At 39.1% G+C, this 16,821-nt stretch overlaps 1 long non-coding RNA gene across 1 annotated transcript in view; it reads left to right on the top strand.

Moving 5' to 3' along the window:
* The window catches only part of LOC135964590 (uncharacterized), a 28,485-nt gene extending 21,775 nt beyond the window's left edge, over nucleotides 1–6,710 (top strand). Inside the window, exon 5 of the long non-coding RNA XR_010577083.1 lies at nucleotides 875–6,710. This is a non-coding gene — a long non-coding RNA (uncharacterized lncRNA). The remainder of the gene's footprint in view (nucleotides 1–874) is intronic.
* Nucleotides 6,711–16,821: the final 10,111 nt, after the last annotated feature.

Here is a 16,821-nt window from a genome sequence, read left to right on the forward strand (position 1 = left end):
TCTGAGGCAGGAGACTCCTTGTTGTTGAGTCTTCATCATCTCATAGAAACTTTTTGTGCGTCTAAACCTCATTAATTAATCAGCACTCTTCCATCAAATTTTTCTTAATTCTTAAGTTCTCAAGCTTCAATAATCAGCTAAACAATCATGTTTCTCATGGCACGTGTGCTTATTTCATTCTCTGAGAAATGTGTGTTTTCACCCGATAGACTGAGGAGTTCATATAAGAAGAAGCTGGGGGTGGGAGGGATGGTAGAAAGTGGTGTAAACACAGGCAAACTCTTTTCAGGTTTTCCTCTGAAAACCTTTAGAAGTGTAAAATTCTGAGTTAGTTTTAGAATTCTGTTCATAGATTTTATAGGAAAAGGGAAAATAACATAGACATGAATTGCTATGTTATAATGTACAACTGCACGAGGGGAATCTCGTTTTAAATAGTGAATTTTCTGTTCTAGCTTGACCTGTGTGTTGTCCTATGAGGCACCTTTTTCCCATTGTGCTCAGCTGAACAAGCACCTGTCTTTCAAATGGAAGGAAAATAAACCAAATTACACATTATCCTACTGTTGTTTATTCACAAGACATTTTTTTCTCCCACATTTGTACTATTTGGCTTTCCCCCCAGCAACATCTTCTTATACATTGGTAACTGCAGTTTTATTAATTAAAAATAAGTAAACCAGTTGTGTTCAATCCATTGCCAACCAGCAGCTTCTCAGAACCCCATTTTTCTCATTATGCAAATATTCAAGTGCCTAAAATCATGATAGAATTGACCAATAAAACCAGAAACTCTTTGAGTAAAGCTCCTTAATGTGGATTAAAAGCCCACAGTGTTTGGCTGGATCGTAAACACTCTTGATTTATCTGCTAGACGGCGAGCTCCACTGAGCTCTTCAGCTGTGGAATGGGATCGACGTTGCTCTCAGCACCTCTGCTTTATTTTACAACCTGTTTCCTTCTGATGGCTGTTCATCGTGCTTCACTGTGGGAATTTGTGTAACGCATTTCATTTACCTACCATGTTCTCAGTTCCCTGAGGACAGGCAGGGGAATGTGTCTTCCTTGGAGTTGCGCCTTCTGTGTCTGGAACAGAGTGCAGAACAGAAAAAGCTGTCAGTGCCCTCATAACCCTTCGAGGTGGTGAATCTTAATGTGTGCACCTGACTTGGCTGAGGGCTGCCCTGATAGCTGGTGAGGTACTACTGCTGGTGGTCCATGTGGTGTTTCTGGAAGAAATCAGCATTCCAATCAGTGGACTGAGTGAAGAAGATCCCTGTCCCCGTGTGGGCAGGCATCTCCACGAAGGCCCAGGCCGAAGAGAAAGGTGGAAGAACGGTGAATTCACGCTCTCTCCTGGTGAGCTGGGACACCCACCTTCGACTGCCCTGGGACATGGGTGCTTCTTGTTGTCGGGCCTTTGGTCTGGACTGGAACTACACCACGGGCTTCCCCAGTTCTCAGGTTTGCAGGCAGCTTACCATGAGACTTCTCATCCTCCGAAACCATGGGGGCCAACCCCTCGTAGTAAATGTTCGAGGCTTCTGGTGCTAATAGGCACCGTGGACCAGCTACGGAGGCTGAAACCCTGATTTCCTTGCTGCTGTGTGACACCCACGTCAACCTCGTCCTCGAACTTTGGGAATGCTTTTGGGGACGACCGTTCTGAAGAACACACATTTTACAATTGCTCTGCGGAGAAAAGAACGCTGGCTTTTCAATCACTTGATTGAAATCCAGTATCTAACTGTTACTATTAGAAGTAAAATATTTGGCATCTTTAACCCCTGCCTATATCAGTTTCTTCATCTGAAAAATGGATTTAATGCCACTTTTCTTGAGTTGTGGAAAAGATTAATAATGATGATGCATAGAAACTGCCAATCACAGCACCAGACACATCTTCAGTCATCAGCAAGTGCACTGCCACACCCCCACCTCAGGTGTGCCCCCGTCTCACGCCCTCTCTTAATCCCGAATTGAGATTCACATGCAAATATCTCTCATTCCTGTGTTGATGCTCTTTCCAGTTCTGCACGTAAATGAAATAGTTTTTAGACAAAATGAAAAATGAGGAAAAATAGTACATTTTGATAATGACAAAGTGTATGATGATGACGTTTGTGCACACCAGTGGGTGTGTCTATAGTGTGTGCGGTATGTGCGTTGTGTGTGTATATATAGTTTACTGAAAGAAAGGAAAACAGTTTTGGTTAGAGAAGAAATCAAAGCAGTTTCTCCATGGAACACAGTATGGACTATATTTCGTAGCGATTTTTTTCGCCCCACCCTCCTCATGCCTCCGGTTTTCTAGTCGACCCTTTCCTGCCAGGGACAGACCCTCCTGCCCCCTTTTGCCACCAGAAAACGCTGCAGAGAACCCACCAGCTCCCAAATGCTAGGAGACAGTAACTACTGCCTAAACACATGCATGCTGAAGAATGCTATTTTGAGCGTTTCTTTATACATAATTTTATTTTTGAAATACGGGTATAACATGAAGGATACACTTTTACAATCTGTCTTTTGTGTGTGTTTGTGGCAGAGTCTTGCTATGTCACCCGGGCTGGAGTGCAGTGGCGTGATCTCGGCTCACTGTAACCTCCACCTCCTGGGTTCAAGCGATTCTCCTGCCTCAGCCTCCTGAGTAGCTGGGAATACAGGTGCCCACCACCATGCCTAGCTACCAATGTAGTTATTTAAAATGCATATTTTCTTGGGCCCTAAAACACTGGCTCATAAAGGAACATAGTAATGATACAGGAGTGGGGCAAGGAAGTGCTGGGAGGAGAAAGACAGGTCCCTGGCCAGGGCTCCACCCCAAGCCTGCACCCACAAACCTAGGTGAGGACAGGCACTCCTGCCTTCGCACCCAAATGTTGCATTTTCAAAGACCGCCCTGGCCGGCCACACCCCCATCTGGTGCCTGTAATACCCCGAGACCCCCCGAGACCCTCACAGGCAGAGACACAAGCCGCTGGACATTGAGAGGACGGCAACAGCGGAAGAACACACAGGCCGCTGGACATTGAGAGCAGGTGGAGAGAAGCAGGCTGGCAGAAGAGCACACTGACAGGCACCGGTAGGCACTGGCAGGCACCAGCAGGCCATCGAGGGGCGGAAAGATGAAGGGTTTGGCCGCGGTGTTTGGAGGGGAGCCCAGTCACCCAGCAGCCTGACTCCAGGGGAAAACCACCTTCCCACTGCATCTCCCCTCTGACTCTCCCATCTGCCGAGAGCTACCTCCATCCCACAAAATCTTGCACGAATTCTCCAAGCCCAGGTGTGATCCAATTCTTCTCATAAACCAAGGCAAGCAACCCGAGGTACAGAATGCCCTCTGTCCTTGCTATAAGGCAGGGGATCTAATAGAGCTGACTAACACAAGCCGTCTACAGACAGCTAAACTAAGGGCACCCTGGAACCCACGCCCACTGGAGCTTCAGGAGCTGTAAGTATTCACCCCTAGACGCTGCCGTGCGGTCGGAGCCCCACAGCCTGCCGGCCTGCACGCTCCTCTAGAGGTCTGAGCACCGGGGCACCAAAGAAGTGAGCCGCACCCCCACTGCATGCCCCGCGAGGGGGACAAGGGAACGTTTCCCATTTCAGTAGGGTTAGTGACTGTTTGATGATCAAACAACTGATTAACGGATGAATAAAAACATTTATTATTTGTTCACAGAACATTTTAATTCTGATTTTTATTAACTCTGTAATTATGCTTTTGTGATTCAGTTTACACTTTTAGTAACCACATGGTGTAATGTCCCATTGAAGTATTTATTGCTAAATTGCGTTTATTGTTAAACACAGATTTTTCTCTATTTAAGCCTGGTTTTAGAAATTATTTCAGAGAGAATTGTTGAAACACTACAATGGGAAACTAGAGTAATTTACCAATTGCGTTTCATTTTTCATTCTGTATTTATGTATTTTCTAACTCATTGGTGTGCGTTTGTCTCTTGGTGGTACTTCCTTCTGTCTGGAAACCTTGACCACCTTTATGTCATGATGGCTACATAAAAACGCGGGATAACTGATACACAGCAAACACTTTATGATCTGGAGGCTCCCAGGAATCTCGTGTCCCACATAGTCCACTGGAAGATATGTGGACAAGCAGAGAGATCAGAATTGTCTTTGACTGACACCAAGAGCCAACTGCCCATCCCCAGGCCAGACTGCAGTGGCCTCATGATGTCAACACAGACTCAGTCCATCGCTTGTGGGGTTTGTTTTTCATCTCAGCAGTCAATCATTTGTGCAGTTGTGAATTTTGCACAGATGGTGGTGCTGACCCTGGATGGAAGAGGTGATATTTTCCAAACTTGTCTTGCTCGTATGGTTTTGCTGTTGTATTGTATGTTTGCACTTCTCCCTAGGGAATGATCTATTCTCACCTTTGAAGGGCTTCCTCATATGTTCTGTGTTGTGTTTAGTTTTGTTTTTATACCATGATTCTTCTTTAGCATTGTGAAAGGCAAGAAAGAAGATTCTCAGTTGTTTTCATGGCTTTTTTCTCATCTGCACACCAAAACACTGCAGAAAAGTCCACCATTGCCATGAACGCCTGTAAGAGATTTCGGTAGTAGAAAGTCACAACAATGGGCCAAAACTGATTGACCCAATAACTGCTATCTGCTTACAATTTTAAAAGAATTCATATTTTTAAAAACCTTAAAGATGTAACACAGTTTTAATTTGCAACTTACAAATAACCTTTTTGACAAATCACTAAATGAATGAGATAAAACTGGTTTTGAAAGCTTGAATATCCTCAGAGTTGGCCTCTCTAGAGGGATAAGATACAAAACTGCAACACATCTACAATATTTTCTACAATCAATATAGAGCTGTGTGACACTGGAGGAAAAAACATTAAGAAAAGTTCACGTTTTTAAAGAATACATCATTTAATGAAGAAGGTGATTTTATAAAAAGATAACTATAAAAAATCTGATGTCAAGAAAATTTGATAGAAAGAAAACAAGTTGATCGAGAGGGACTTCTGTTCTGGAGATGGGTTTGGGGAGTAGCTTTTGAAAATAACTCAAAAGACAGAAGCAGAGCTAGTTCTCTTTTGTAAAATCATTTTATTTCTCTTCTTTATATGGCAACAAAATCTAGTGTTGATTCCCATTCCTTGACTTGCTCATCAATCACAAGTCTGTAGATAAAGTACAGATGTTATTACGCCTTGGTTTGCTAATTTGTACACACATACACACCTCTTAGCCTCCAAGAAGACACCTAAGATTAATGTGCTGCATTTCATGTGATGTGCTCTACACACTAAATACCAAGCATACAACTAAATGGGTGCTTCCATACATTAGATTCCTACCTAGAAAAAAAAAAACACCAGAAAAAATGGTGCAGAAACAAAAAAGCATAATTTCAGATTTAAGACCATATTTTATAATCTTCCAATGTGTCTGGTAAAAAAATTCCCACTAAGTCCAAAAATGGATTGTTCCTTTAAAGAATACCACAAGTGAAACATTCTTAATCAAGAAATTCTTGCAAGGCCCATCGCAGTAAAATAAAACATCTTATTACCCTATATTTTTGTTGTGTTTTTCTCTTCTACCACGGAGTTTTAGAAAGTGTACAAGAACGTGCGGGAACAATGTTACATCATGGGTGTAGGCAAGGCTGAGGGTCAACATTGAGGTTCACTTTCTGGGTTCAGCAGAGGGCGCTCCGGTACTCACAGAGCTAAAGCCGCGGACCAGAGGATGAAACTGCTGTGCTTGAGGAATGTAGTTCTCATGGAACCGGAAAGAACTGAACTGCAATCTAGCTAAACAGGGCAATGATTAAGTACCTGTCTTTAGTCTGCATCATTCATTCGACTCATATTCATAGAAATGAAGCAAGTGCAGGGTAAGTTTTCTTGTTTGTTTTCATGAGAACGCCAGGGAGTTTGCCGTTGCTACTTAACAAGGGCGAGGGTTTCACTGCTGCAACTACTGTCATCTTCCATAAAATAGAATAAAAAAGAAAGCTGAATTAGAGTTAAGAGCAGCAGGTAAACCCCAATGCCTTGTGTCAAGTCATGGCTCTGCCAATTATTTGTTGTGTGGTTTAGGAAAAAATCATCCCACTGAGTCTCAGTTTTATTTTCTTCAACATGAAATATCTAAGCATTTAGGTTTTAGGAATTTGATGTACTTATACTTAATACAGTACCTAAATGTCAGCTGCAATGGATCACATAGTTTGTATTTTGTTCTCTTCTCTCTATTCTTGCAATAGATATGACAAAGTACAGCCAATTTCCAGTTATTTTGCTGCGATTGTAAATTGTTGAGAATGGTTTGCCTCTAATTGTCTTTTTGTAATTGGTTTAGCTTTTCACATTTCCTTTCAATTCATGCTTCCATCATTCCAATATAGCAAATACTCAGTTCCACAGACATACTAGGGACTCCCATTTCAGATTTCATGAGAAATAGTTCACACACATACACACACACATGCACACACACACACACAGTGGATCTCAATTTTGTTTTATAGATTGTTATGCTGCTGAAATAAATTATTCAAACTAAACCACTAAAATTATCCACTGACATTTCCTATACTTATGGCCTTCTCTTCTTTCTCCTCTTCTTCCCCCTAAAATAAACAGAAGAATATTAGGTCACCATCTTCACTCTTTGTTTCAGCATTCACAAGACACTGCAGAAAAGGCCTGACTTGGCAATAGATTGATTACACTCTCTTTGGTCTGAAGGGCAAAGGTGAGTCTATATTTTGAATTTGGGGATTGAGAGTACACATTTATCATATCAGTTATTATGAATTGTGAAAAGTCTGAGATTTTACTTTACTTGTAAGCTAGCAGTTTAGACTACCATGGTTTCATGGACACTGGCAGAAGACATGAGAGTCCCAGGTCAGAGACAAGGACTGTATTACTCACAGCAGAGCAATGAGCTTGATGTCTGCATTTCCCCCAACTTTCCTTGTTTCCCAAGTCACATGGGGAGGTGTGAAGGTCGACCCAAGTGTGAGTTGTTCTCCCAGTGGGTTTATCTCACAAATGAGCAACCCCAAATTTAGGAAACTTCAATATTTTAAAGGTAGCTGCCCAAACTTTGCCTTAGAAAGGGACATTGTCTTCATTATCTTCATCAGAAAACAAATCTGCCCTCTGCCTGGAAGGAAGATGCTGTTGCTATTGTTGTATTTCAAGGATACCTGCTGTTTAAATGCCCTTTTAAAAGATAGTCTGGAACAATATCTTTCACCTGCAGAAATGTGAGAGACATTTCCAAGGAGAATTACATATGCATAGTTCTGCATGCATCAATTTTCAAGTGTGCGTACATCCTAGATACAATGTTGTGTTACGGTAAGAAGATCCAAGCTCGTTGCTGTTTGCATTGATGAGAGATCTATTTAATAGTTTAAATATGCTATCAATGGAATAAATGTAAGAGTAGTAAAGGAACACCCATGTTCATAATATTTGAGTATATCATAATTTGAGTATATCAATCATAATTGAGTATATCAGCAATTTAGGAAAGAATTTTCACAGTACTATTGTTATATAGATGAGTAATCACTGTTACTTTTGCCTTATACATGAGAAAATTTCATATTTGTATGATTAAATGATGCATAAATGTAGACAAAGCAGCAGCAAAAAACCCTACAAATATCCAGATTTGGTTTATTAATTTTTTCCTGCATTTTTACACTTAAAAATATTAAGTGTGTAGCAGACTCTGGCAAGCTCAGCGCTCATTACCATGAGGTCCCCAAACCAGGTAGTAACATCAGTGTCTCCCAGGAATCTGTTAGAAATGCAGATTTTTGGCCTCTTATCATTGGCCTAGATAATAGCAAGCTAGCAATTGTATACTTTCTATTGCCTGTCTTCAAGAAAGTTACAGTCTAATTAGGGAGGGAGTTTTTCAAGTGAACTGCCTATTGCCATACATTACATCAGTTCCACAACAAGGCTTGCTACTGGGTACAGGGGGAGAACATTGAAAAGGCACTTGCCTGAGCCCTGACATGGCTGGAGGGAGAAAATATCAGAGGCTTCCTAAGAAGGTAAAGCTGGTCTGATCAGAAACAGGGGCAAAAAAGGTCAGGTCAAGGTCAGATCATGTGGGCTCTGCTACTGAACTTCATCTTTATCTATGGACAGTAAGTGGGTTGAGGAGTTCAGGCAGGAAAAAGACATAAACTGAATTTTTTTGGAGAAATGGGGGAGATAGGTGGTGAGCTGATACATGGTGATGATGATGGGCATAGAAGGAGATAGAAGTGAGTGAAGAACTATGGAAGTTTATGACTTGACATGAATGGATTCTGGCAGCGAGGGAAAGGAAGGTGGAAGACGCATTTCTAGCTTCCCCATGGACACAACCGCATGGATGAAGGTGCTGTTCAACTTGGTGCCATCTTGCTGCATTTTGGCCAGCACTATTTTGGAAACTTCGGGATTTCAACTTTAGTGTTTCTTCTGAATATCACACACTTCCTCCTTGAGGCATCCTTCCAATAAACAAAAGGAATAGATGAAGGGTACAATTTTCTGAAAGATACCAACCCCATAAGTTGGAAGTGTTTAAGAAAATATTTTGAGGCTGGGCATGATGGCTCATGCCTGTAATCCCAGTGGTTTGTGATGGTGAGGTGGGAGGATCACTTGAGCTCAAGAGTTTGAGACCAGCCAGGGCAGCAAGGTGAGACCCCATCTCTACAAAACATTTTTGAAAATGTAGCCAGGCATTGTGGCATGATCCCAGCTACTCAAGAAGCTGCGGTGGGAGGATTGCTTGATTCCAGGAATTTAAGGCTGCAGTGAGCCATGTTCATGCCACCACTCTCCAGCCTGGGCAACAGAGCAAGACACTGTCTCAAAAAAAAAAAAAAAAAAAAAGATTAAAAAAAAAAAAGAAATAAAAAGAAAATAAAAGAATATACTATAATTTCTTTTTTTATCAACTCAATCTGGAAATAAACTTGAATGTGGAACTCATATTCATAGTCAATTCATGAATATATACTTCATAATAGTTAAAGACTAACAACCAAAAAACTATGGGCAAAATTACTGTTCAAACTTTTAACATTCAGCGAACTACATATGTTTTCTTCTCACTTTATCTTGAAGACCATGATTATAAAGTAATTTTAATAAGAATCTGTGGAAAATAAAGCAAAATAATTTAAAAGTCATGAATAATTTCATGTAGTGATTAAATATGCTTCCCTTGAAAGAACGTTCTTCACTATGAGAGTTAATGGAATGCCTTTCATTTCACAGAATGTGTTAAAATACCCTATATGTGAAGAACAACCCTGTTGTAATGAAGAAAAATAATTAAGAGCTGAAATTTTATTTTGAAACACTGAAAAGGCCAGAGAAAATGAGTAATAAGAGAAATGCATGCTGGTATTTCATTGAGTATGATTAAAGTACCACACTCACATCATTCATGGTTCTACTAATTTGATTTGCAAGCAATTGAAGTAGCAAAATGGAAAACAAAACAAAATAAAACACAAACACATACACACCTCTGACTTTACAGAGTTCAATAAAAGGGAGGCAAGATTAACATTCATCTTTAATACAAGATCTGTGAAAAGGAAAATATTTATGCATTGAATTCTTGGAAGTGTTGAACTTGGCATGTCTTATTTTTCTAGGTCTCCCAAGCAAAAATACAAGGTTCATATAATTAAAACAAATTGCTAAAATCTATACATTTAAGCTGAGGGTAAAGGCAATACTGTGCATTGTATTTCATTGAATAAATATTTTATATTTTCAATTTGACAAACTACTAACAGTGTAAATTTGTGCAACGATTCCTTCTTATATTCAGTTCAAATACATTATGACATCCAGATTTTTTCCACGGGTATCTTAACCAGTATACTAGCAAATCTCTCCTATCAGATGATTAGCTAGCTATTAGGAGATCTATAATAACAATTTATTGTTTTCTATTCATTTAAGTTGAGGTTAAAGGCAATGCTGTGCATTGTATTTCATTGAAGAAATAGTTTATATTTTCAATTTGATGGATAAACTACTAACAGTGTAAATTCGTGTGATGATTCCTTTTTTTAATTCAGTTCAAATACCTTATGACATCCAAATTTTTTTCATAGGTATGTTAACTATTATACTAGCAATTCTCTCCTATCAGATGATTAGCTAGCTATTAGGAAATCTCTAATAAAAAATTTATTTTTTTCTAAAGAAAAAAAGCTTAACTTTCTTATTTGCTAACTTCAGTTCCCATCATTCTTTTTCACTCTTATTAAATCTATGGCCTCATTGTATGCTGAGTAAATTATCAAAGATAATTTATTGGTTTGAAAATTCTAAGATAGAAATTATAAAGCATGATTTGGTAAAGTTTTCAAGCAAAAGTTTTATTTTGTTTTTTCTTTCTTTCTTTCTTTCTTTTTTTTTTTGAGACAGAGTTTCACTCTGTCATCTGGGCTGAAGTGCAGTAGTGCGATCTCAGCTCACTGCCACCTCTGCCTCCTGGGTCCAAGCAATTCTCATGCCTCAGCCTCCCTGGTAGCTGGGATTATAGGCATGTGTCACCATGCCTGGCTAGTTTTGCAGTTTTAGTAGAGATGGGATTTCACCATATTTGCCAGGCTGGTCTCCAGCTCCCGACCTCAAGTGATCTGCCTACCTCAGCCTCCTAAAGTGCTGGAATTTCAGGCATGAGCCACCACATCTGGCTCACTATCTTTTTCTTTTTCTTTTTTTTTTTTTTTGAGTTCAGTAATGCATATTAAGAATTTCTTAATAATGAATTTCCTCTGTAAATGTAATTTTAAATGTTTAGCTATTGCTTCTCAGTTTTCAGAATTTACATGAGAACTTCCTCAACAAGGAAAATTTGAAATTAAAAACAATATCATTTACATTAGCATTCCCAGAATAAAATATTCAGATATAAAACTAACAAAATATATAAAATACCTATATGAAAAAAAACTACAAAAAGTCTGTTGAAAAAATCAACTAAATGAATGGACTTCAGAATTAGTGTAAAGCTGCAATAATCAGGACAGTGTGGTATTGGAGAAAGAACAAACAAATCAGTCAGTAGAACAGATTAGAGAGCCCAGAAAGAGACCCACATACACTCAACTGGTTTTTGACAAAGGAACAAAAATAGTGCAATGGAAAGGGGATAGTCCATTCAAAAAAAACAGTGCTGAAGAAACCGGACATCCACATGCAAAGAATGTGAATCTAGAGACAGAAGTTACACCCTTCCCAAAACATTAACTCAAAATGAATCACAACATTTGGGGCAGCAAATTTTTTCATGCAGCCCTTTCACTACCCATAACTTCTGCTGCAGTCCAGACCCTCACAGTCCCTTAAAGGATCCCCACACCCAGTCACCACCCCAAAAACTGGACTGTTTGAAATATTGATTTTTAATGAGGCAAAAATTTTCATTTAAAAAATGAACACTGGCAGGTGCCTGAAAGAACTTTAGATTATAAAGCACTTAAAATATATACCTATACGTGTATATATTAAAGCTTAAATGCACTAGTACCAAGAAACCTTAAGGTACATTCAACAAGAACAAACTCAGGATAAGTTTAAAAAAAAAAAAAAAAAAGTGCAGTGTTCAAATAAACTTTACAAAGCACTTTTTACAAAATTTCTAATATTCTTAGAAGACATTTGAACATGAATGGCCTTATAGAGAAATTATCTTAAACACTAAAGAATTTCCTTTGATATTAAAGCAATTATTCCAATGTTTATACAAGTGTTATACTCTATTGATGTGATTTTATTTGTTTCTTTTAAAATATGATCACTTACATTAGTTCATGGCTAGCTTATTTGTTTTATGTTTACTAACTAGATTTTCATTTTGGGGCCAGGTCCAGTGGCTCACACCTGTAATCTCAGCAATTTGGGAGGCTGAGGCAGGTGGATCACTTGAGGTCAGGAGTTCGAGACCAGCCTGACCAACATGGCGAAATCGTGTCTCTACTAAAAATACAAAAACTAGCCGGCCATGGTGGCGCGTGCCTGTAATTCCAGCTACTTGGGAGAATCACTTGAATCCGAGAGGCGGAGGTTGCAGTGAGCTGAGATTGTGCCACTGTATTCCATGTACTCCAGCCTGGGTGACAGAGTGGGATTGTCTGGAAAAAAAAAAAAAAGAAGTATCCTGTGAGTATCTGAATGACATGATTCTTAACATCTAAGCACACTTATTCATGAGTGCTAGACTTACGTAGGAAGCCATTATGCATTTTTCTCCATATAACTGTCACTGAGCAACTCCTTGTTTTATTGAAAGATTATTAGGTAAAGCTCATTCATTTATTCACATGGTTACTTAGTAAACACCAGTATGACATTTACTTTGTGCCAAGTGCTGTCCTAAGCACTTCGCAATCTCAATTTATTTAAGAAGATTAAAGAAGCATAAGTATACACATTTAAAATATCAGCCCAATAACAATTATGTGCATCTACCCTAGGAAAGACATTCATCAGTGGCTTTCAGTTCCTGGTAATCTGTAATAATTTCACGTAGCAATCTGTAAATTACTGGTTTAAATCTGCTGCACATCCAGATTGCTGCGTAGTTGGTCTTCCTCCCTGCCATCTATTATAATTACAGCTGACACAGCCACGAGACACAACCTCCTTCGCATATGTTGTGTATCCAATTGCTGTGCTCAGTAGTAATCCAAACATATCATTAGCAACTTAACGGCACAGCTCAAAGCTCAACAAACAAAACAGCACCGTTGATTCCCCAATATAAGAAAATTTGATGTTGCAAGAATATTTGTTATGATTCTTCAAATTATAAGTTATTTTAGGGACATAATATTATTTCTACCAAATGGTAAGGCGAAAAGGGCGAAAGTTAGATTTAGATCATCCACATTCATAGAATAAGAGAGTTAAACTACAGCCAATTATATTTTATGAGATCCTACACATCTTTATTCCTATATTCTTGTCTGTATGAAAGCAGTTTGGGAGTAACATACGAATCATTCCTTTAGATTATCTTCTCCTTAGTTTTTTAGGTATGGATTTTTTCCCTGAGGTTTATATGCACAGAAAACCATCATCAAACCTATGTATGTATCTTTCACTAGTTTAAAAATGAAGAGCTGTGGTTTGTGGATTCACTACCTTAAATTTTCATTAAAAAAAAGAATGCTTTTTTTTTTCATTGCCAAAAGATTCATGATGAATGTGATGGAGAATGATGCTAAGCATTTTATTATCAATTTGCACATTTACTTGGCTTAAGTAAACTTACTTATCGTGAAAGTCTATTGTCCTAACAGATTGCCAGAATCCTGTTTTCTACTTGTCTTGAAAATGTACAGTTCCTATGAAAAGCTTTCAAGTAACATAGGATAAATTAATGATCATTTCCTGTCTTTAACTGCTACTGGATTCCAAAACCAAGTTATTATTTATCACAATGCTAGCAATGACAAGCACTCAACAGATATTTTAAAATTAATGAATAGATAAAAGTATCAAAAAACTGTATATACAGAGCAGTAGCTACGACATAGTTGCTTTTTATGTTATTAATTATCGTCTCAAATTTGTGCAAATTATAACTTCAGAGAGATCAATTATCTTCCTTGCCTAAGGTCGCAAGTATCAGGCCTGGACTTGCATTCCGAATATTTGTGAATCCATAGCCTTTCTTCCAGCCACCACACTGTATTCACTACACGTCAGTCCATATCTTACTTTTCTCATGTGAAACTCCCAGTTAATTTTAACAGATTTGTAAAATAAAAGCCCTGGTAGACAAACGGGAGAATAAGTTCTATCTCAAGGCTTTCCCTCATACAGGGAAGTAGACGACAGTGGAAGTACATGCATTTAAAACATTCTAAGGGCTGGGCACAGTGGCTCACACCTGTAATCCCAGCACTTTGGGAGGCCGAAGCAGGTGGATCATGAGGTCAGGAGTTTGAGACCAGCCTGGCCACATGGCGAAACCCTGTCTCTACTAAAAATACAAAAATTAGCTGGGCGTGGTGGTGTGCGTCTGTAATAGCAGCTACTCGGGAGGCTGAGGCAGGAAAATCGCTTGAACCCCGGATGCGGAAGTTGCAATGAGCCAAGATCATGCCACTGCACTCCAGCCTGGGCAACAGAGTGAGACTCTGTCTCAAAAAAAATAAATTCTAAGAATCACATGGGGAAAACGAAGACTATGCAAGTGAGACCAGCTGCACTAAGGCTGGGAAAAGGGGAGTGAGTCTCCTTTGTCAGAAACTGGAACATAGTCACAACTTTCCATGCATAGTGATGGCAGGACCAGGCTACTCTCAGCCTCAACCACCTTCTCCCGAGCCCCACCCTGAGAAAGACACACATTCATGAAAAATGTGTGGGGAGTGCCACAGGACCACGTTAAGAGCCCTGAACTTGGAGAGGTGAGGGTGAGAATGCAAACAAGACAAGGAGGTCACTGAAGAGCAGACTCTGTGCAAGCCCTTTGCTCCTGGGTCATCACAGTAATTTGTGGAGTCACTGGGTGAGAACCCCGCCTGGTGATCAGAATCCTACACCACGACACGGTCAGAGCTCACTGGGTGGAAAAGATACTCCACAAAGCAGTAGGCACAGAAGCAAAATCAGAACATCTAGGAGGTGTTTGCTGCAAAATCTAAAATGGACATGAAAGCTCCATGTTGGAAACAGATTTCTGGCCCATGGATGAGAGAGAAAAAGGGTCATTATTCCAAGAGTGCCCATGTGCCCTTGAATAAGTTTTGGATCACTGAATTGGTAATGTAACTTTACATCAGTCAATACCAGATTAAAATGTAAAAGCGAGGTTTCTTCTTAACAGCTTGTGCAGAGAGGAGATCAAAGAATAAGTCGACCACAATAGATTTTGAAAATACTTGGCTTTTATTGAGTTCTTTTGTTCGAAGCTATGACAAAAGCTCCCAATGTCGGAGTGATGAAAAGAGTCTACAGTATGAAGAAAAAATAATATGAACCCTGCTATATTTTTACTTTATTTTATTTATTTCTTTTCATAAATTTTTATTTTTTATTTTACTTTTCCATAAGTTATTGGGGTGCAGATGGTATTTGGTTACATGAGTTAGCTCTTTAGTGGTGGTTTGTGAGATTTTGGTGCACCCATCACTCAAGCAGTATACACTGCACCCTAAGGTCTTTGATCCCGCACCTCCTTCCCATTCTTTTCCCCAAGTCCCCAGAGTCAATTGTATCATTTTTATGCCTTTGTGTCAAAAAATAGATTTACTGTTGGGGAAATTTTTAAAAAACCTTTAGAAAGTTTCTATATTGTATTTTCAGTAACATTTAAGAAAACATGTATTTGTGAATAAGAAAAATGTCAATGGGCTGAGATAAAAGGACTTAGCTGAGTAAGATTCAGGCAAAATTAAAAACAGCTTGGTAAGAAATCAAAATTACAAGTAATGGTATTGAAATCAGCATAAGAAGGATTAACAAACAAAGCCACCAATTTAGTAAAGTATAAAAGTTCTGGTGATTACAAACATGAGATGAGAGTCTAGAATAAAAAGCAAAGGACACTGATTAGAGCACAGCCCATAAACAGCTGAAAGAACGGTCTAGAATCTGGGTCAGTTTTATTCCTAAAGAAAATTTTACAAAACATCGTAGAAATAACAAAGACAGTTTCCTGGTATAAAGAGAATCTCTGTAGCTCAAAACGGATCACTGATACTAAGAAACACTTATTTTAAATAGTCAACAACAACCCCAGGTAGTTCAAATAGCTAAATACCTTCCAGCAAAGTAGCTTTAATTCCAGCAATAATCTACAGCTTGAAAAGCAATCAGGACTAGAAAGCATCAATAACGACTAATAATGATGAGGAAGCCATTGGAAGTCCCCTAAATTGGTCATTCCATTTTGTTTTCATCTCTGATTACACACACTGGCAAACAGAATTTCAATGTTCCTTGGAGTTGCCATGACTAAGATGTTCAATACCTTAACTATATTTTACTCACCAGAAATATAACTTTAGGTGGTCCGGGTTCTATCGATATAGTTCTACAGCTCCCGGGCGGGGGGGTGGATTCTTGTCAAGATCTCTGAAGGGCCTGAGATTTTACCATGCTCACAAGTTGATGAGTTAGCCTTCCAGTTCCATGGTGCTGGCGGCTCCTGGGCAGGCATTCCGCACCATTGAGCAATCAGCGTCAGCTTCATGTTTGCAATGTCACAGCGTCGCGTGTGAAGTGGGTTTGCATCACTGCTGAAGAATAAGGCCAGAGATTGTGCATTAAGAAAAATGAAATTATTAATAAGAAGTTTTGGGAATTAATAAAATTTAATGCAAAGGCATTACTATATGCAAAAAATGCAAATAAAACAATATAATAACAGACCCATTTATATTTCTTTCTACATTTAGAAAAGATGGAATATTTTGTGACTCTGCTGAGGTGAATTACTAACTTTTCAAAAAAAATAAAAAGATAAAATTGGGATTTTATTTTACACAGCACACAAAAAACTGTGAGAAGTTGATTAAAAATACAGAGAATTGCAAGCTTAGAAGCCCCCACACTTACGCGATGGAAGCAGAACTGTCCTGACATGTGTTCCAGATGCACAGATTATCTGTGTTACACAGTAGTCAGCAAACAAGCCAGACCTCTGGCCTGGGCATGACTACATGTCTTCTGTCTTTTAAGGTAAATCACTGTACAAACATCCTTTGGAAGAGATTCCGGACCAAAAGCTGCCCTTGCGTCTGCATGCCGTGTTGGCAGAAATG

Source organism: Macaca fascicularis, chromosome 8, assembly GCF_037993035.2.
Source record: "Macaca fascicularis isolate 582-1 chromosome 8, T2T-MFA8v1.1".
NCBI classification, from domain to species: domain Eukaryota; kingdom Metazoa; phylum Chordata; class Mammalia; order Primates; family Cercopithecidae; genus Macaca; species Macaca fascicularis.